Source organism: Elaeis guineensis, chromosome 14 (genome assembly GCF_000442705.2).
Source record: "Elaeis guineensis isolate ETL-2024a chromosome 14, EG11, whole genome shotgun sequence".
In the NCBI taxonomy this organism is placed as follows: Eukaryota; Viridiplantae; Streptophyta; class Magnoliopsida; order Arecales; family Arecaceae; genus Elaeis; species Elaeis guineensis.
In genome coordinates this window covers 34,203,417-34,226,266 of record NC_026006.2, presented here as the reverse complement: position 1 = coordinate 34,226,266, position 22,850 = coordinate 34,203,417, and positions in this window count along the sequence as shown.

Below are 22,850 nucleotides of genomic sequence, written 5' to 3'. Positions count from 1 at the left end.
TCGACAAAGGAGGATTTGTCATTTAGTCCTTAAACCTGTTCGCGACCAAATGATACGTTGTTACCAAGGATAACAATGTTTATTGAGCATAGATCGTTGTGTGCCATATAGGTTAGTTGTCCTTTTAACCAAGGAGTGTGGAGACACTGGTATGGCATACAGGTGAGATGTAAGGGTACATCTGCACTGAACATGACCGACTCTGGAGCTATCTCTGCTGTCAAGATTTGCTCTGATGGGATATGGGTATAAATATCCCTCCGACCTGAGACCGCCACGGTGACTTGCAAGCAACTTACTGCACTTAGGCACTGGACTATCTGAATTTCTAATTCAGTGACGGAAGACTGCTGGATGTAGTCAAGTACTTGACTTGTCGGTGCGTGTGTCAAGATGAGATTGACCACTCCAGTTCAGGAGCTGTGTACAATTGCATTTCAGTTTAGCAAAACCTTGGCCAGGGTAGTCCTAGTGAGGAGTCACAGGACTGTTTGAGTTGAGCACGATTCGGATGATCTACTCAGGGTTGACAGTTTAACCCTGAGTCATCCTAAACACAGGGGTCAAAAGGGATGAATTATACAGTAACCATATTCACGTAGGTTCTGAGTATTGCGATTGCGACTATTCAACCTATTAGGATGTCGGGTACCATTGTTAGATGGTCACTTCGATTAGTACAGGAATTGGTTCCTGTGCTACCAGCTTAGGTTCGAACCTGCGGGGTCACACACATTAGAGATTTCTATCTGATCTGATGGCTGATGAAGAGTCTTGATATTCATGGACTATGAGTCTTACATGTCTGGAACTCTATGATCGAGAATCAAAATTCTCTGATCATGAGTCCCACATATTTTGGGTACCGGGGTCAAGAGTCCCATTGGTTTGGAACTTTTCGATCAAGGTTTCATATCGATGGACTTTGATACCCGATTGCCCATCGGATTTGGACTCAGTATTTATGAGAGATTTAATTAGTAATTTGATCACTAATTAACTCAATTTGATTGAGTAATTATTTTTAGATCAAGTCTAATTGAATTGGATTCAGTTGGGTTTGACCCGATTAGGTTAAGAGTTGACCTAATCATCGAGAAGGATTGGTCCCTGATTTGATCAGGGGTTGGGCTTAGTCAATTCCTGATTTGATTAGGATTTTATTGAGCCTAATTAACCCTAATTAAGTTGGGTTTAATTTAGTCTAATTGTGCTTAACCTATTTTGATTAGGTTGGTTCAATCAAGATTAAACCACCATTTGAATTCAAATTCCTGCACCACCTCATATCTCTGTGCCCATTTGAATTCACGAGAAGAAACTTCTCATGAATTTTCTCTCACACAAAGCCCTTCCCACGCCCCACATTTGTGCACCATATAGGTGGATAAGGATGGTTGGTTGGCCATTCAAATTCAAAAGAAAGTTTGAATTTGAATGAGCAACCAATCCATGCGCCATGTTCTTATCTTCTTTAGCGCCCCTGTCTTACACGAGAAAGAGTTTCTCGTGAAACATTTCTACGCACAAAATAGCCACACACATTCTCTTCTCATGCCCAAGTGGATAGGGATGAGTTGGTTTGCATTTGAATTCAAATTTGATTTGAATTCAAATGTGCAACCACTTATCTTTATCCTCTCACGCGGATAAGATATGTTTTGAACTGTTTTAAAAGAGATAGGAAAGTGGGGCGTGCATTGAAATTTTCTGAGAGAGAAAGTGGGGCGTGAGGAACCCTTGTGCATGAGTAGAAAGCCTAAAACTTCCGAGAGAAAAAGAAAGAAAAGAAAGAAAATTGGACGCAGGGTTTTTAGTGTGTTCCCTAGGGTTTCAGCCTGGGGTTCGGGAAGTGAGAAGGTGAGCTATGAGTGTCGTGATTCCACTAAATTTTAGAGAGAGATTCATCAACCTCTTAAGCACACTTGCTAATGATCTGGAGCATCCAAAGAGTCGACATATATCGATCGAAAGAGTTCGATCAGCATCGACCGTCGAAAGGGCTCTACAACGAGCTAGCACTCGTGAGGAGCTGATCAGATCGAGAGCTTCGTGTGGATGATTCACAGAGGCTAGACATACTGTCTGGTTGTATTGCAATGATCAGATCCTCTCGACGGTGATCAGATTGTGGAGATCGACTACCCGCATAAAGGTATTGTGTTCTGAACATAGAACAGTAAATTATTTACTGTTCAAATTTGAATTTTAAATTTAAATACATACATACTGTATATCATATTTAGATCTTAGTGTAAAATAAATATATGTTAATTAATTAGATTAATTAATATTTTCACTGTAAAATAGTGATTTTGAAAAAGTTTTAAAATTATCATTTTACCCCTGCACTCAAATTTTGCTTCACTAATCTGATCCTAGAGAGAAAGGGGGTGTGAGAAAAGTCTCGTGTATGAGAAAAGAAAGGAAAAAAAGAGAAAAGAAAAGAAACAGAAAGAGATGCAGGCTTTTCTGAGAGAATCCTAGGGTTTCTGCCTAGGGTTCGAGAAGTAAGAAAATGAGTTACGAGTGTCGTGAGCCCACCAAATTTTAAAAAAGGGCTTCATCAACCTCTCAAGTGCATCTGTTGATGATCCAGAGCATCTGAGGAGTCGGCAGATCAAGATCGAAGGAGTTCGATCAACATCGATCGTTAAAAAGATTCTGTGATGAACTAGCATTCGTGAGGAGCCGATCAGATCGAAAGCTTCATGTGGATGATCCACAGAGGTCAGACACACTGTGTGGCTGTGTTGTGATGATCAGACCCTCCCGATGGTGATCAAATTGCGATGATCGACGACCTGCACAAAGATAATGTGTTCTGAACACATAACAGTAAAATATTTACTATAGAAGTTTGAATTTCAAATTTAAATACATGCTATATATATATATATCATATTTAGATCCTTGTGTAGGGTTTATACATGTTAATTAATTAGATCAATTAATAATTTTTACTATAAAATAGTAATTTTGAAAAAATTTTAAAATTACCATTTTATCCCTACACTAAAATTCACTTCAGCCAGCACGTCCGACTGCTGAACAGAGAGCATCTCTGAAAAGATGGATGGATGAAGATAACAAAGCCAGGTACTACATGTTGGGTGCAATATCTGATGACTTGCAGCGCCAGCATGAGAATATTATGACTACCCACCAAATGTTGGCTCACCTACAAGAGTTGTTTGGTGAACAAAGTCGTGCAGCCAAGTATCAAGTCTGTCAAAGACTTTTTAAGGCTAAAATGCATGATGGGCAGTCAGTCCAAGATCATTGTTTGACAATGATCAAGGACCTTGAGGAGCTTGAGAAGCTCGGTATCATCTTAGATAAGGATTTTCAGATTGATGTGATCCTTCAATCCTTATCTGATGCATATGGTCAGTTCATCATGAACTTCCATATGCATAAGATGTAGTGTACCTTGATTGAGTTAATGAATATGTTGGTTACGACTGAGCTTTCTTTGAAGAGTTCAAAAGGCTCAGTCCTTACTGTGGATCGGACTTCTTCCAAGAGAAAGTCTTTTGGAAAGAAGAAAAAGTCTGTGAAGAAGCAGAAGGTGGATGGAAAATGGAAGAAGATGGAACCGAAGAAGAAGGCTGCTGAAAAGAAAAAATATTTTCACTGCAATTCAGATGGCCATTGGAAGCAGAATTGTCCTCAGTACCTGGCCACCCTGAAGAACAAGAAGGATGGTCCTTCTGGAGGAATGCTCGTTATAGAATCTAATCTTATGATTTTCTCTGCATCTAGTTGGGTACTTGACTCTGGTTCTAGTGCTCATTTGTGCACTTCTATACAGGGTCTTGAGAAGAGCAGGAGGCTGAGGGATGGGGATATGATCCTATGTGTCGAAAAAGGAGCAAGAGTTACTGCTGTGGCTGTGGGAACCTATCCTTTGCAGTTACCGTTAGGATTAGATTTAGTTCTTAGAGATTGTTATTATGTGCCTGCAGCAAGCAGGAATTTGATTTTTGTTTCATGTTTAGCACAAGAAAGCTATGTGATTAGCTTTCATAAGGACCATTGTAACATATTTTATGAAAATAATAAAGTTGTAAATGGTTTTCTTATTAATGGTCTTTATCAGCTACATATTGATGTATCTATATTTCATATCGAGCAAAATGTGAATGCCATGGGAATTAAAAGGCCTAGAGATAGTCTGAATGATAGGTATCTGTGGCACCTAAGGCTAGGTCATATAGTGGAAGACAGGGTTAACAAATTGAAGAAATTCGGGCTATTGAGTCCGTTGACTTTTGAGTCATATCCAATTTGTGAATCATGCCTTCAAGGCAAAATGACCAAGCTTCCTTTTACAGGACATGGGGAAAGGGCCACAGACCACTTGTCCTAGTACATACAGATGTATGCGGCCCATTTGATGTGCCAGCTAGAGGCAACTATATCTACTTCATTACCTTCATCGATGATATATCTAGGTACGGATATGTATTTCTAGTGAAACACAAGTCTGAAGCCTTTGAAAAGTTCAAAGAATTCAGACATGAGATAGAAAAATAAATAGAAAAACTCATTAAGGTTCTTTGATCAGATCGAGGAGGTGAATACCTTAGTCGGGAGTTTCTAGACTATCTTAAGGACAATGGCATAGTCTTTCAATGGACTCCACTTGGAATGCCACAACTCAACGGGATTTCAGAACGGAGGAATCGGACTCTATTAGATATGGTCCGTTCCATGATGAGCTTCACGGACCTCCTTGAATTTCTTTGGAGACATTGTCTTATGACAGCAATATATGTATTAAATAGAGTTTCCTCTAAAATTGTTCCTACCACACCTATGAGATATGGCATGGTAAAAAATCAAGTCTGAGTCATCTCAGAATTTGGGGTTGTCCAGCTCATGTCAAGAGATAACAGGCGGACAAGTTAGAGTTCAGGTCTTTTAGAGCTCGGTTCATAGGATATCTTAAAGAGTCATTAGGATACTATTTCTATATTCCAAAAGATCATAATGTGATTGTAAATTGACATGCTATTTTTCTTGAAAAATAGTTTATTCAAGATGGTGGCATCGGAAGAATAATTTAGCTCAAGAAGAATATCTTCCAAGAGCAATGAGCTAAAGAACCAGAGAATCCAATCAATTAGAACCAGTCCTAACACAATCTCTTCCACCTCGTAGATCGACTAGGGTTTTTCATCCTCCTGAAAGGTACTTAGGTACTATATTTGAGAATGTAGAGAAAATATTCCTCAGGGGAAATGGGGCTCATGGTGATGACCCCAAGACCTATGATGAGGCGATCTCAGATATCGACTTCGAGAAATGGTTAGAGGCAATGAGATCAGAAATAGACTCGATGCACTCAAATCAAGTCTGGACCTTGGTAGATCCACCTGAAGGTATTGTACCTATTATGTGTAAATGGATCTTCAAGAGAAAGATAGGTGCAGATGGGAATGTGGAGACATTCAAGGCTAGGCTCATAGCAAAAGGTTATAGTCAGTGTGAAGGCATTGACTATCAGGATATCTTTTCGCCTGTAGCCATGCTAAAATCCATCCGCATATTGCTTGCTGTTGCAGCCTATTTCGATTATGAAATATGGTAGATGGACGTGAAAATGGCGTTCTTAAATGGATATCTTAAGGAAGATATCTATATGGAATAACCACTTGGTTTCACATCCAGTGATGATGATCACAAGGTCTGCAAGCTGCAAGGTCCATTTATGGACTTAAGCAAGCATCTCGGAGCTGGAATACTCATTTCAATGATGTGATCAAAATATTTGGTTTCATCAAGAACGAGGAGGAACCATGTGTATTCAAGAAGGTCAGTGGGAGCATAATTGTCTTCCTCATATTGTATATTGATGACATCCTCCTAATTGGAAATGATATTTTCATGTTGATCTCAATCAAAATATGGTTGTCTAAGGAATTTTCTATGAAAGATCTAGGAGAGCATGTGAAAGAAAAACTACCTTTTTTCTTTATAGGATCTTTCAGATTTCATCAAATCTGAGGTGGAATAATTTAAAAATTTTATCCTACGCTATTTCAGATCTAATGTCTGTAAGATCAAATTTTATTATCTGATATTTAAAATCTAAAATTAAATCTAAAAGTATGAGAAGTATAGACATACCTCAAGGGTAATCTGATTACCCTGTTGATGATCTCAGCACAGCCCGAGGTTCTGATGTAGCCATGCAAACGCCTGGCCTCTACCAGTATCCACTCAGGTAGGACCTAGAATGTCTTCTCCTCATGAATCTATGCTCTAAAAATCAGATCTCTATCTGATTTGGAAATGCTTCAGAACTCCTTCTGAAGTTGGAGCAGCAGCCTTTCGAAGATGTCCTGCAGCCTTCCTGTTCCAGGCATCACCATGCCTTTTCCTTGCACCAGATGAACGTCCAACTCCTTGGACATGAAGAGGAGAGATAGGAGAGTAGGGAGGACATGGAGAAGAAGGGAGGGGGCAGCAGCTATTGGGTTTGGTGCATAAAATAACTTCAGCCTAAAACACTAGGCACAGAAGGGTTTATATAGACCCTGTATGCTGCGCAGTGCCACATCATTCAACCAATCAAAAAATTCCAATAAATTTTGAAAAAATTTTGATTGATTGCTTGATATTATTTGATCACATCAGATAAGAACCCAAGCCTCTATCTCAAAGTTGGCACCAACACTGGATAAGGACAAAGAGAGGTTGGCGCCAAAGAGTCCAATCTTATCAAGACTCTCCAACCTTATCCACTTGGGGTGCCCACTTAATCCAATTGGGCTCGCGCCATAATCTGATTATGGCATCCAATTTGATGTGGTTTGGCTCCACAAAAATTCTTCAATAAGCTCTTGCCAAGTGGCCTTCAATTTAAGATCCATATGTCAACTTTTGACAAATATCCTAAAATGAAATTGGCAGGTGACAGGAATTAGCAGGTGCTTGTCTTAAATTCATCTCATGAATTAAGACAAGCCTTTTCTGAGCTGAACAAGCTTCATTTAGATTGAGAGAAATCTTTTCAAGATTTTTGGGATGAGTCAAATCACATTTGGCTCAGTAGAGATAGAAAAGATTACACGAGGAGAAAGTTAGGCTCAATCGTGTGCTAGCATGATTTCCTTGAACCTAATTGGATCTTATCCAAATCAATTGGGTTAGCCCAATTGATGACATCCAGACCCTAACCCTTATTTGTGTGACCTAGTTAGATTCAATTCTGTATGGTAATGAGACATGTCGTGATCTCATCAACGACATCATCGAAACTCCTTTCGATGGATCAGAACTCTTTTGATTTAGACAATTAGAATGATCGATCATCAAGATCATTCTAATTGCTCCCAAAATCTACTAGTGACACCTAACAGTATATAGTGGCAACCCATCAGAACTGAAGATGAACCTCTCGAAGCAGCTACCTGTGTGATTGAGTTCCTCTATCATGAGTTCCGACTGAATTAGGGTTAAAGTGAACTCATCAAACCCAACATCAGTCATATGAATCAATCGATCGATCTGAGTCCGACGTGAAACCCCAATGGAAAACTCTTTTTTCATTATTTCACTCTGCCATGGCCATGGGCTTAAGGACTTGATCTTTCGATCATCATAGGACTACTCTCATCTATCGAGGTTGATAGATCCCATCTTGGTACAACCTAGTTTCTACAATGAATATGCTACCACCAACATACACCTCAAAGTTCTGAATGGCTAGAAGATCGAGTTATGGTATAGTCAAACTATAACACACTCAAGATGAACTGTCGATGCACCTCAGGTCAAAGAACTAGACACACAACTGTAGCATCGAGCTAGTCATCGACAAGAAGGTAGACTTCCTTATGACTACTCGAGGTGTCAGCTCAGTACTCTCGTTCTCAATGAATACCTGTACTCTCGCTTCGGTGTCTCCACACCGTAAACTCAAGACACATCTACTCTAAGGAAGCGATCGTACACCAACCTTTCAGATCGATCACCATCCTCGTGATGATCCTATGATTAGGAGCTGTTTATGAGTTAGTTATGTAAATTTATGCCTTAAATTTTCAACTCTTGAAAATATGAATTGACATTCTTACTAACTCAAAGGATGTATCACAGACACAATGTACACAATGTGACAGAAGAAAAATCCATTTATTGATTTATAGTCAAAATTATAAATTTGCTCTTAGATTTGTACAGGATTGTGTCAGCCAATCTGGCATCTAGGGCACACATCTAACAAACTCCCACTTGACCTAATGCTAATTGGCTACATATCTAAGTTCCATCTTCTCAAGGTAGGCTTCAATCTTTTACTGGCCCAATGGCTTAGTCAGTGGGTTTGTCACATTGTCTGTGGAGTCGACTCTCTTGACCTCAACATAACTCTTTTCGAGGTAATCACGGATCAAATGGAATCGCCGCTTGATGTGCTTGGACTTCTGGTGAGACCTTGACTCCTTAGCTAGGGCTATGGCACCATTATTATCGCAGTAAAGAGGTATGGCATCCGATGACATCACTCCAAGCTCTGCAGCAAATTTTTTGTACTAGAATGCCTCCTTCATAGCTTCCGATGCAGTAATGTACTCTGTCTCCATGGTGGAATCAGCAATCACCATCTGCTTGGAACTCTTCCAGCTGACTGCACCACCATTGCAAATGAACAGACTTCCAGATGTTGACTTTCGATCATCTATATCAGACATAAAGTCTGAGTCTGTATATCCCTGAATCTGGAGGTCTCCATTCCCAAAGACTAGAAACATATCCTTAGTCCTTCTCAAGTACTTAAGGATACATTTCACAGAAGTCCAGTACTCTTTATTTGGATTCGACTGATATCTGCTTGTGACACTCACAGTATGGGCTATATCAGGTCGTGTACATAGCATGGCATACATGAGGCTCCCTATTGCCGAAGCATAAAGAATCTTGCTCATGCATTCAATCTCCTCAGGTGTGTTAGGGCACATCTTCTTGGAGAGATGAATGCCATGTCTAAAAGGTACTAAATCTCTTTTGGAGTTTTTCATGCTAAACTTTTTTAGCACCTCGTCTATGTACATCTTCTGTGAAAGTCCGAGCATCCTATTTGGTCTATCTCTATAGACCTTAATACCCTGTATAAAGGATGTCTCTCCTAAATCTTTCATAGAGAACTCCTTAGACAACCATACTTTGACTGAGGTCAACATGGAAATATCATTTCCAATTAGGAGGATGTCATCTACGTACAATACGAGGAAGACAACTGCACTCCCACTGATCTTTTTGAACACACATGGTTCCTCCTCGTTCTTGATGAAACCAAATATTTTGATCACATCATTGAAATGAGTATTCCAGCTCCGAGATGCTTGCTTAAGTCCATAAATGGACCTTTGCAGCTTGCAGACCTTGTGATCATCATCACTGGATGTGAAACCAAGTGACTGTTCTATATAAATATTTTCTTCAAGATGTCCATTTAAGAATGCCGTTTTCACATCCATCTGTCATATTTCATAATCAAAATAGGCTACAACAGCAAGCAATGTGCGGATGGATTTTAGCATGGCTACGGACGAGAAGGTATCCTGATAGTCAAGACCTTCGTGCTGACTATAACCTTTTGCTACGAGCCTAGCCTTGAATGTCTCCACATTCTCATCTGCACCTATCTTTCTCTTGAAGATCCATTTACACCCAATAGGTACAATACCTTCAGATGGATCTACCAAGGTCCAGACTTGGTTTGAGTGTATCGAGTCAATTTCTGATCTCATTGCCTCTAACCATTTTTCAAGTCGATATCTGATATCACCTCATCATAGGTCTTGGGATCATCACCATGAACCCCATTTTTCGTGAGAAATATTTTCTCTACATCCTCTTGTATAGTACCAAGTACCTTTCAGGAGGACAAAAAATTCTAGTCGATCTACGAGGTGGAAGAGATTGTGTTAGGACTGGTTCTAATTGATTTGGTTCTTTAGATTCTTTAGCTCGTTACTCTTGGGAGACATTCTCCTTGAGCTTAATTATTTTTCCGATGCCACCATCTTGAATAAACTATTTTTCAAGAAAAATAGTATTTTGACTCACAATCATATTGTGATCTTTTAAAATATAAAAATAGTATCCTAATGACTCTTTAGGATATCCTATAAATCAAGCTCTAAAAGATCTGAACTCTAACTTGTCCGTCTGCTGTCTCTTGACATGAGCCGGACAACCCCAAATTCTGAGATGATTCAGACTTGGCTTCTTATCATGCCATATCTCATACGGTGTGGTAGGAATGATTTTAGTGGAAACCTTATTCAATACATAAATTGCTGTTATGAGACAATGTCCCCAAAGAAATTCAGGGAGATCCGTGAAGCTCATCATGGAATTGACCATATCTAATAAGATTCGATTTCTCCATTCTGAAATCCCGTTGAGTTGAGGCATTCCAGGTGGAGTCCATTGAGAGACTATACCATTATCCTTAAGATAGTCTAGGAACTCCCGACTAAGGTATTCACCTCCTCGATCTGATCGAAGAACCTTAATGGGCTTTTCTGTTTATTTTTCTACCTCATGTTTGAATTCTTTGAACCTTTCAAAAGTTTCAGACTTATGTTTCATTAGAAACACATATCCGTACCTAGATATATCATCAGTAAAGGTAATGAAGTAGACGTAGTTATCACTAGTCGGTACATCAAATGGGCCGCACACATCCATATATACTAGAGCAAGTAGGTCTATGGCCCTTTCCTCATATCCCACAAAAAGAAGCTTGGTCATTTTGCCTTGAAGGCATGATTCACAAACTGGATATGACTCGAAAGCCAACGGACTCAACAGTCCGAATTTCTTCAATTTGTTAACCCTGTCTTCTGCTATATAACCTAGCCTTAGGTACCACAGATACATATTATTTAGACTATCTCTAGGCCTTTTAATTTCTATGGCATTCATATTTTACTCGATATTAAATACAGATACATCAACATGTAACTGATAGAGACCGTTAATGACAAAACCATTTGCAACTTTATTATTTTCATAAAAAATATTATAATGGTCCTTATGAAAACTAATCACATAGCCTTCTTGTGCTAAACATGAAACAAAAATCAAATTTCTACTTGCTGCAGGCACATAATAACAGTCTCTTAAAACTAAATCTAATCCTAGTGATAATCACAGAGGGTAGGTTCCCACAGCCACAGCAGCAACTCTTGCTCCATTTCCGACATGTAGGATCATCTCCCCATCCCTCAGCCTCCTGCTCTCCTTAAGACCCTGCACAGAAGTGCACAAATGAGCACTAGAACCAGAGTCAAGTATCCAACTGGATGCAGAAGAAATCGTAAGGTTAGATTCTATAACGAGCATACCTCCAGAAAGACCATCCTTCTTGTTCTTTAGGGTGGCCAGGTACTGAGGACAGTTCTGCTTCCAATGGCCATCTGATTGGTAGTGGAAATATTTTTCCTTATCAGCAGCCTTCTTCTTTGGTTCTGTCTTCTTCTTCTTGCCATCCACCTTCTGCTTCTTCGCAGACTTCTTTTTCTTTCCAAAAGACTTTCTTTGGGAAGAAGTCTGCTCCATAATAAGAACTGAGCCTTTTGAACCCTTCATAGAAAGCTCAGTCTAACTAGCATGTTCATTAACTCGATCAAGGTACACTGTATCTTATGCATATAAAAGTTCATGATGAACTGATCATATGCATCGGACAAGGACTGAAGGATCATATCAATCTAAAAATTCTTATCTAAGATGATATCGAGTTTTTTAAGCTCCTCAAGATCCTTGATCATTGTCAAACAATGATCTTGGACTGACTGCCCATCATGCATCTTGGCCTTAAAAAGTCTTTGATAGACTTGATACTTGGCCGCACGACTCTGTTCACCAAACAACTCTTGCAGGTGAGCCAACATTTAGTGGATAATCAAAATATTCTCATGCTGACGCTGCAAGTCATCAGACATTGCACCCAACATGTAGTACCTTGCTTTGTTATCATCATCCATCCACTTTTTCAGAAACGCTCTCTGTTTAGCAGTCGGACGTGCTGGCATGGCAGGTGGGTCCTGGTCCAAGACATGAGTCAATTTTTTAGAATCCAAAATAATTTTGTAGTTTCTCAACCAGTCCTTAAAATTGGATCCAATCAATCTGTGGGTGTCTAGTATTTTGGTCAGGGGGTTAGAGGTAGACATGTTTCCTGTAGAGAGTCAAAAGTTTCTAGTTAGATTTTGTAATCATACTTAACCAATTTATTTAGGAGTTTTATTTTTAAACAAATTAGGCTCCCACTATTTTTTAAGATTCCTACACTCCCTTGGTAGAGATGTGAAAATCTTCGTGATCAGTGATTTCTAGTGGGTGGTGCGGTCTCACCAACTGGCTCATCACCTCACCTAACAGTTATTGGTGATGGGTCAACCGATGAGTGGACAACTCTTGTCCAATGATTCTCTAATCATGGTGCACCTAAAACTTGATCTCTAATTCATAAAGCTCACCGTGTCTGAAATATTGCTCCAATCCTTAGTTAAGTCAGACCCACCATTTGCACGAACTAGATTCCTGATTGGGTCCCTCACCGTACCCAAAATACTGAGCCCAACCCATCCTCTAAATCATAGCATCCAATGCCTAATGGACATGGTTGCGTCTTCTTGATGCAACTGAGCTACTGTAACAGTCGAGAACAATCAACCCCAGGAAGGGCCCGCACATCTACAATGGTGGAAGACCTAGACTTAATATTTTCTTAGGGAGATTTGATTTAGGTCTCATTAAACTTGACTTGATATAGTCATAATAATTATGACTAACCTAGTGGCATGGGTCAGCTTGAATTGTTAGCCACCTCAAATCAGAACTGGATCGACACATATGGCCAGGTAAGTGAGACCAGTGGAAGGGATATGCCATTAACTTGACAAGAATGCATTCGAGTCGAGTAGCTCCCAATTAAAACCAGTCGGTCACATCTGTCCAACTTATCTTAGACACCAAATTGTCGAACCAGAACCAATTGGGTTAGCCTACAATCCAGACTCTAACCACTGAGCCAAATTAGGTCTTAACTTGATCGAGTCACATCTAAATGTGATTCGACCTTGACCCAGACTTAATCCTATTAGGCTGGTCAATTATTAGCTTTCATGATCCCACCTAACCAACTCTTAATTTAGTTTGATCAATCGCTAGACCTAATTGAGCTACCCAAGTTCGAACCCAATTTTATGAAAATATCTTAGATCTGAAATTCTCAATTTTAGACCAAATTGATTTCATAAACTTAATTCATTAATTAAGTTTGGATTCATAAACAAAATATGTAAAATAAATTTTAGAATTTCAAGATCTAGAATTTTACAGAAAAGTAAATTTTGATTTCTGATTAAGGATGAACGCGCGGCACCCCTATACGTCATAAGAGCACCCCATTGAATGAAAAGAGAGGGTCTTAAAATCCTACTTCGTTCTTATGACCGGACAGCCATGAGGAACACCTTAATCAGAAATATAAATTTAACTATAAAATTAGTTAGATCTAAATTTACATATCTCATATACAATTTAAGATCTAACTAATACATATTTTGCATACATCTCATGTATCAAAAATTGATCCAATTAATATATTTTCAGATCTGATACATCACATGTAATATCTAAAAAAAAAATTTAAATTGAACTATTTAAAATTAAATCTATTCTAGATAAGTTACTGGAACAATTCTACAACTAGTCTAGGCATGCAACAGATCAATTTTATGAAAAAATTAAAATTTTATTTTCTATTTTTTGATCTGATTATAATACCTATAATATCAAAAAAATAAAAAATAAATTAGATTTAATTTATATTTTAATCTCATTAAAATATAAAACTTAAGACTGTTCATGGATTCAACTAATCCTAGTCTAGTCATGCACCTCATGCATGTTAGATCTTCTTAGATTTAATTTTAAATATTTTAATTTTAGATCTTATCATATATGATATGATATCTGAAATTTTTAAAATATTAAATAAATAAATATAAAAAATTAGATCTAAATTAGATCTGAAATAGAAACAAAAACCTGGCTCTGATACCAGTTGAAGGAAAAATCATCTTTTTCCTTTGTAGGATCTTCCAGATTTCATTAAATTTGGGATGGAATAATTTAAAAATTTTATCCTATACTATTTTAGATCTAATATTTGTTAGATCTAATTTTATTATCTGATATTTAAAATTTAAAATTAAATCTAAAAATATGAGAAGTATAGACATACCTCAAGGGTAATCTGATTACCCTGTAGATGATCTCAGCACAGTCCGAGGTTCTGATGTAGCCATGCAAGCGTCTGGTCTCTACCAGTATCCACTCAGATAGGACCTAAAATATTTTCTCCTCATAAATCTACGCTCCAAAAATTAGATCTCTATCTGATTTGAAAGTACTTCAGAACTCCTTCTGAAGTTGGAGCAGCAGCCTTTCGAAGATGTCCTGCAGCCTTCCTGTTCCAGGCGTCACCACACCTTTTCCTTACACCAGATGAATGTCCAACTCCTTGGACATGAAGAGGAGAGATAGGAGAGTAGGGAGGATGTAGAGAAGAAGGGAGGAGGTGGCAGCTATTGGGTTTGGTGCATAAAATAACTTCAGCCTAAAACCCTAGGCATAGAAGGGTTTATATAGACCCTGTATGCTATGCAGTGCCACATCATTCAACCAATTAGAAAATGTCAATAAATTTTGAAAAAATTCTAATTGGTTGTTTGATATCATCTGATTACATCAGATAAGAACCCAAGCCTCTATCTCAAAGTTGATGCCAACACTGGATAAGGACAAAGAGACGTTGGCGCCAAAGAGTCCAATCTTATCAAGACTCTCCAACCTTATCCACTTGGGGCGCCCACATAATCCAATTGGGCTCGCGCCATCATCTGATTATGGTGCCCAATTTGATGTGGTTTGGCTCCACAAAAATTTTTCAATAAGCTCTTGCCAAGTGGCCTTCAATTTAAGACCCATATGTCAACTTTTGACAAATGTCCTAAAATGAAATTGGCAGGTGACAGGAATTAGCAAGTGCTTGTCTTAAATTCATCTCATGAATTAAGACAAATTTTTTTTGAGCTAGACAAGCTTCATTTAGACTGAGAGAAATCTTTCCAAGATTTTCTGGATGAGTCAAATCATATTTGGCTCAGTAGAGATAGAAAAGATTACACGAGGAGAAAGTTAGGCTCAATCGTGTGCTAGCACGATTTCCTTGAACCTAATTAGATCTTATCCAAATCAATTGGATTAGCCCAATTGATGACATCCAGACCCTAACTCTTATTTGTGTAACCCAGTTAGGTTCAATTCTATATGGTAATGAGACATGTCATGATCTCATCATCAACATCATCAAAACTCCTTTCGATGGACCAGAACTCTTCTGATTCAGACAATTAGAATGATCGATCATCAAGATCATTCTAATTGCTCCCAAAATCTATCAGTGACACCTAGCAGTGTATAGCGACATTCCATCAGAACTAAAGATGAACCTCTCAATGCAGCTACCTGTGTGATTGAGTTCCTCTATCATGAGTCCCGACTGAATTAGGGTTAAGGTGAACTCGTCAAACCCAACATCAGTCATATGAATCAATCGATCGATCTGAGTTCATGTGAAACCCCAATGAAAATTTTTTTTTTCATTATTTCACTCTGCCATGGTCATGGGCTTAAGGACTTGATCTTTCGATCATCATAGGACTACTCCTCTCATCTATCGAGGTTGATAGATCTCATCTTGGTGCGACCTAGTTCCTACAATGAATATGCTACAGCCAACATACACCTTAGGGTCTGAATGGCTAGGAGATCGAGTTATGGTGTAGTCAAACTATAACACACTCAAGGTGAACTATCGATGCACCTCAGGTCAAAGAACTAGACACACAACTGCAGCATCGAGCTAGTCATCGACAAAAAGGTAGACTTCCTTATGACTGCTCAATATGGTCAAGCTCAGTACTCTCATTCTCAATGAATACTTATACTCTCACTTCGATGTCTCCACACCGTAGACTCAAGACACATCTACCCTAATAAAGTGATCGTACACCAACCTTCCAGATCGATCACCATCCTCGTGATGATCCTATGGTCAGGAGCTGTTTGTGAGTTAGTTATGTAAATTCATACCTTAAATTTTCAACTCTTAAAAATATGAATTGACATTCCTACTAACTCAAAGGATGTATCGCAGACATAATGTACACAATGTGATAGAAGAGAAACCCATTTATTGATTTATAATCAAAATTATAAATTTGCCCTTAGATTTGTACAGGAATGTGTCAGCCAATCTGGCATCTAGGGCACACATCTAATATGTGGTCCATTTGATGTACAAGCTAGGGGTGGCTATATCTACTTCATAACCTTTACAGATGATTATTCATGATATGGATTTGTGTATCTGATGCATTGAAAGTTTGAATCTTTTGAAAAGTTCATAGAGTTCAGATATGAAGTAAAAAAATAGACCAAAAAATCTATAAAGGTTCTTCGATCAGATCGAGGAGGATAATACCTTAGTGAAGAATTTCAGACCTATCTCAAAGATAATGGTATAGTCTCACAGTGGACACCTCCAGGGACACCTCAGCTCAACGGGGTATCTGAAAGAAGGAATCGGATCCTATTAGATGTGGTCCAATCTATGATGAGCTTCACAGATCTTCCTGACTTTCTCTAGGGACATGCTTTGCTTTTTGTGATTCATCTCTTGAATTGGGTTTTCTCTAAATCCGTTCCTACCACACCATATGAGTTATGACATGGTAAAAAGCCAACTCTTGGGTACCTTAAGATTTGGAGATGTCCAGCCCATATCAAGCAATAGGAGGCGGACAAGTTAGAGGCTAGGTTCTTTAGGGCTTGCTTTATAGGGTATCCTAAAGAAACCATAGGATACTACTTCTATCTTCCTAAGGATCATAATGTGATTGTGAGCGATCATGCTATCTTCTTAGAAAAAGAGTTTATCCAAGATGATGACAGTGGGAGGAAGATTGAGCTCGAAGAGAAAGACTCTAAAGAGCATCGAGTCCAAGAACCTGAACCCAGTAATGAGTCAGTAGATGTGATACCTCCTCCATCTCATAAATCAAGTAGGGTCTCCCATCCTCCTGAAAAGTACTTAGGTATTCTTACAAAGGATTTAGAGGAAGCATTCTTTATGAGAGATAGGGACATTAGGAATGATCTCAAAACCTACGATGAGGTAATATTAGATGTAGACTCCAAAAAATGGATGGAAGCGATGAAGTCAGAAATTGACTCCATGCATTCCAACTAGATTTGATCCTTAGTAGATCCATCTGAAGGTATTGTATCTATTAGGTGTAAATAGATTTACAAAAGGAAGATTGGGTCGGATGGTAAGATAGAGACCTATAAGAAAAGACTAGTCATGAAAGGTTAAAGTCAACGCGAAGGCATTGACTATTATAAAAATTTTTCACCTGTAGCCATGCTGAAATCAATCCATACTCTGCTTGCCATAGTAATATTTTATGATTATAAAATTTGGTAGATGGATATAAAAACTACTTTTCTAAATGGATATCTTGAGAAAGATATCTATATGGAGAAGCCTCTGAGTTTCACATCCAATGATAGTGATCACAAGGTCTGCAAGCTGCAAAGGTCCATATATAGACTCAAGCAAGCATCTCGGAGTTGGAACACTCGTTTCAATGATGTGATCAAAATATTTGATTTCATCAAAAATGAGGGGAGCCATGTGTATACAAAAAGATCAGTAGGAGTGCTGTCACATTCTTCATATTGTACATGGATGACATCCTCCTGATTGAAAATGATATTCCTATGCTGATGTCAGTCAAAGTATAATTATCGAAAGAGTTCGCCATGAAAGACCTAGGAAAAGCTTCCTACATTTTTGATATAAAGGTCTATAGAGATAGATCCAAAAGAAGGATAGGACTCTTACAGCATATGTACATAGAAGAGGTGCTGAAGAGGTTCAGCATGAAAAACTCCAAGAGAGATCTTTTGCCACTTAGACATGGCATTCATCTCTTCAAGAAGATGTGTCCTGACGCATCTAAGGAAATCCAGTGCATGAGTAAGATCCCTTATGCTTCGATAATAGGGAGTCTCATATATGCCATGTTATATGCATGTCCTGATATAGTATTTGCTGTGAGTGTCACGAGTAGATATCAGGCGAATCTAGATAAAGAATACTGGATTGCTGTTAAAAACATCTTTAAGTACTTAAAAAGGACTAATGATTTGATATTGATCTTTGATGGAGAATTGGAGCTAAAAGTCGAGGGATACACTGATTCAAACTTTATGGCTGATATCGATGATAGAAAATCTACATTGGAGTGTATTTTCTTACGTAATGATGGTATGATTAGCTGGAAAAGTTTCAAGCAGCCAATTATTGCAGATTCGACCATGAAAGCCGAGTATATCGCCGCCTTTGAAGCTGCTGAGGAAATCTTTTGGTTCAAGAAGTTTATTGTAGAGTTAGATGTGATGCCATCAGATGTCATTGCACTACACTGCGACAACAATGGTGCCATAGCCATTGCTAAGGAGCCCAGGTCTCATCAAAAGTCCAAGCACATAGAGCGACAGTTTCACATCATACACGAATACCTTGAAAAAAAATTCATCGAGATACAGAGAGTCGACTCTGTGCTGAATGTGGTGGATCCACTGACCAAGCCTCTCAGCTAGCAAAAGATCGAAGCTCACCTTGAGAAGATGGGTCTTAGGTATATGGCCAATTGGCTTTAGATCAAGTGAGAGTTCGTTAGATTTATGCTCTAGAAGCCAATTTTTGACGGACACATTATATATTTACAGAGCCTAAACTTGTACTTGTAATCTTTTTATTATCAATAAAGGACTTTGTTATTCCAATTATATTTGTGTCCATGATTTATCCTAAAAATTAACAAAAATGATTCTTGTATATTCTTAAAGAGTTAAAAATTTAAAATATATATTAATTAGTAGTTAATTTTTAAATATTCTCGATCAAAGGATCGTCACGGAGGACAGTGATCAATCTATTTGAGAACGATGCATGGTTCACCTCCTTTGTGTGTAGATGAGTCTTGGATCTATGGTGTAGAGATACTGAGGTAAAGGTATGGGTGGTTGTTAGAGAATAACTTGCACTGAGCATGACCAACATGACAACCACATGGATGTCCACTCACTCGTCAGTGGTCTTCTTGATGTTGCAGTGGTGTGAGTGATCCTTTGACCTGCGGCATCATTGGCTATTCATAGTAAAGCTAATGGATTTGACTGCATATTCTCTTGATCCCTAGCCATTCGGATCCTTGCTGTGTATGTTGGCTTCAGTAAGTTTTAGTTCGCTGTTTGGAGTAAGATGCACCTAGATGAAATCTATCAATTTTGGTAGAAAAGAAGAAATCCTATGCGATTTGCAAGACTGAGTTTAAAAAGTCTTTGGCCAAAGCAAGTATGAATACTGAAAAAAAATTTTCATGGGATTCATAAATAAACTCGAGTTGAGCCAATCTAGCATATGACTGATGATCAGGTCAGATGAGTTCTCCATGACCTCCGTCAAGTTGGGACTCACGATAGAAGGATTGAATCATATGATAATTATACCTAAAAGTTCATACTTTTATTTTACTGGATTGTCACTACATACTGTTAGGTGTCACTGGTGGATTGTAAGACTCATCGGACGTAATCTTGATGATCGATGGCCCTGAAGGGTAGAATTAAAAATATTTCAATCCAACGAACAGAGTTTCGATGATATTGTGATGGAGATCACAATATATCTCACTACCAGTTAGAATGAAACCTATGGGGTCACACATTAAGAGATTTAATCTCGAATTTATAAATTGGGCTTACAATGTTTCAATTGGATTAGGGTTTATCAAAATTCTATTAGGTTTATGAGAATCATGCTAGCATATGGTTAAACCTAATTCTTCTCGGACTTTGATTTGATCAAGTCCGTAGCCTTAACTTAACCTAAATCTATTTGGATTTAATTGGGCTCTTAATTATGAGCCCAAGAGAATTTGGTTAAGTCAATTAGTTGGTATAATTATCCTAATATTATCTCTTTTGGCTAGAAATTCCTTTGTGGGGCGCCAAGAGTTGGCACCCCAACTACCTGATAAGTATTCCAGGGGTGCCTCTTGTACCTGCCTAAAGGGGCTGATCATTTATCAATTATATCTGATTTTAATTGGAATAAATCAAATTAAAAAGATAGAAGATTCTTATGAGATAAGGTTCTACTTTTTTAAGATAATTGGGTTCCTAATATATGTCAGGATAGTATCTATATAAAGGGAGGTCTCTAAGATTTTCTGTTAATGAAATTTTTTTTTGGTCAACAATATTTCTCTCTCCCTTCTCCATGCCTCCTCTCCTCCCTCTCTTCCTTTTCATGCCCAAAAGTTGGGTGCCCCCTCTTCCACACGCCAAGAAGTAGTGTTGGTGGCTTAAAGATTGAAGATCGAGGAGAAGAAGAAGATGGCTGCTGATCAAGGAGTTGATCTTGCAGTACAGATCAAGGTATTGATCTGAGTGCTCAAGGCTAAGATTCTTCTTGGAAAGAAAAATCTTCTATGAGAAGAAATCAGTTCGAGATTGATCTCGGTAGATATCCGTAGAGGTCGGACCCATGTGTGGCTCAAGTATCTACGAATCTGAGATCATCAGAAGTGGTGAATATCTACCCATGCCAAGGTAATGAGATCTGACTTCATATGTATTTCTAAATTTTAGATTATAGATATATATTTTCTCCTGGGCTTGGGTAGGTTTAGATTTGATCTCTTACATATGGGGTTAAAGGGTTTAACCTGTTTTATTTTTTGCTATCTATTTTCAAAATTTTGAAATCTACACATGTTGTCTACCCGATTTTCTAACACTCATACCCTGAACCCATGTATTATGAAATTGTCTTAGATCTTCAATTCTCAATTTTTAGATATAATTGATTTTATATCTTAATTCTTAATTAAGTCCATGGGTCAAATCTAATGTCCCAACAATTTAGAACAAGATTGTATCATATGCATAATTTTCTGCTCACCCTTGAGTAGATTCATCCTGAATTCGAGTCGACTCGTCACAGTGAGTCGGCTCAAGTCCAAATCAAGCTAGCTCTCTGTGATGAATAGAGAACCCGCATGTCACAATCTACTAATCTGAGTTGGCTCATCTCCAAATTGAACCGGCTTTACAGGGTATTGAGTCGACTCCAACAAGGAAGGAGTCAACTCCTCAGATACTCAAGTTGACTCAAATAGAACTCAAGTTGGCTCGACAGACGTACCAGCAGTAGGTTTCATAAAAATTTTCAATCCATACATATAAATAGTTCTAATTTAGATATTAAAATAATTTTAAAATCTAAACAACTAAATTATGCATCAAAATCTAGGATTTTTAGATCTAAGATTTTGTAGAAAATAAGTTTCAGATCTACAAACTATATATCGGCATATATCATTTTAGATATAAAACAAAACAATAAACATGTATCTAATACATGAATATTTTTCTTTTTGCGGTTCTTCTTCATGGGATGTAACCACATGGCACCCTCACACGTCATAAAAAAACTCATTGATTGGATAAGAGAGAGACTTTAATCTCTATTTCTTCTTATGACCAGACGGTCTGGTGGTGAATCCACTCAAAGTACTTGACTACTCAGATAATCAACTAAATTACATGTCATATATGTATAAAAGAATATGATCATCATTATATGTTTCAAATTAGATCTGATCTAATCATTAAATCTGATTTTAGATCTAATCATGCATCTCATGCAGCAATAGACCAAGCATACATCTAATGTATCAATTAAAATCATATTATAAACATGTAATATAGATCTAATCTAATTACATCACATGTAACATAGATCTATCATGATCCTTCGAAAAACACATCACATGCATCCAATTAAAATCTAATTATAATCTCATGCATTAATTTAAATTTTAGATCTGATAATCAGACTTTTAGATCTGAAATCACATGTGAAATATCAACCTGTGGCTCTGATACCACTTGAAGGATGTCGCACATCCAATGTCATGCACGTAGAAATTTTTCTATACAGATTTTAATATTTAAAAATAAAAAATGCAGCAGTATTGAAATTAGATCAGATCAAACTATTTGATCTATGTAGCGTGCATATAGTAGATCTAATCTACTCTGACAAGATCGATCACATGCTTGTAATACTGAAATTAAATCAGATTTTTATCTAAGCACAAAAATCAAGATCAGATCTTGATACTTTTGCACAGATAGCAATCTATCACGATCGATGATCTAGATAATCTAATGAGATCTTTATCGAGCCACACATATGTCCGGCTTTACGAGTGTCTACATGAGGCCCTTTGAATCCGATCAAAGGCAGCATCTTTATTGGTGTACTAGCACCCTTGTAGAATACCCTCCTGATAATTGATCTGATTTCTCCTTCAGATCTGGAAGACTATCTTAGATCTTGAAGAAGACTTGTAGGAGGATAATAAAGAGAGACTCCTCTCTCTTTTTCTCTCAAAAGCATACACTAGAGAACAAGAAAAACCTTAGGAGAAGAACCCTTCTTCTCCCTCTTTTTTTTTCTTTTCTCACTTTTCCCACACCAAAGTGTGCCGACCCCTCTTGTATTTTTTTTTCACACCTCCATGCTATCTTTTCATGGTGAGAAGGTTTCTCATGGTGATTTATTCCTCTCTTTGTCACACAAAGAGAGCTTCTTTTAATAGGTGGTGGCAAGG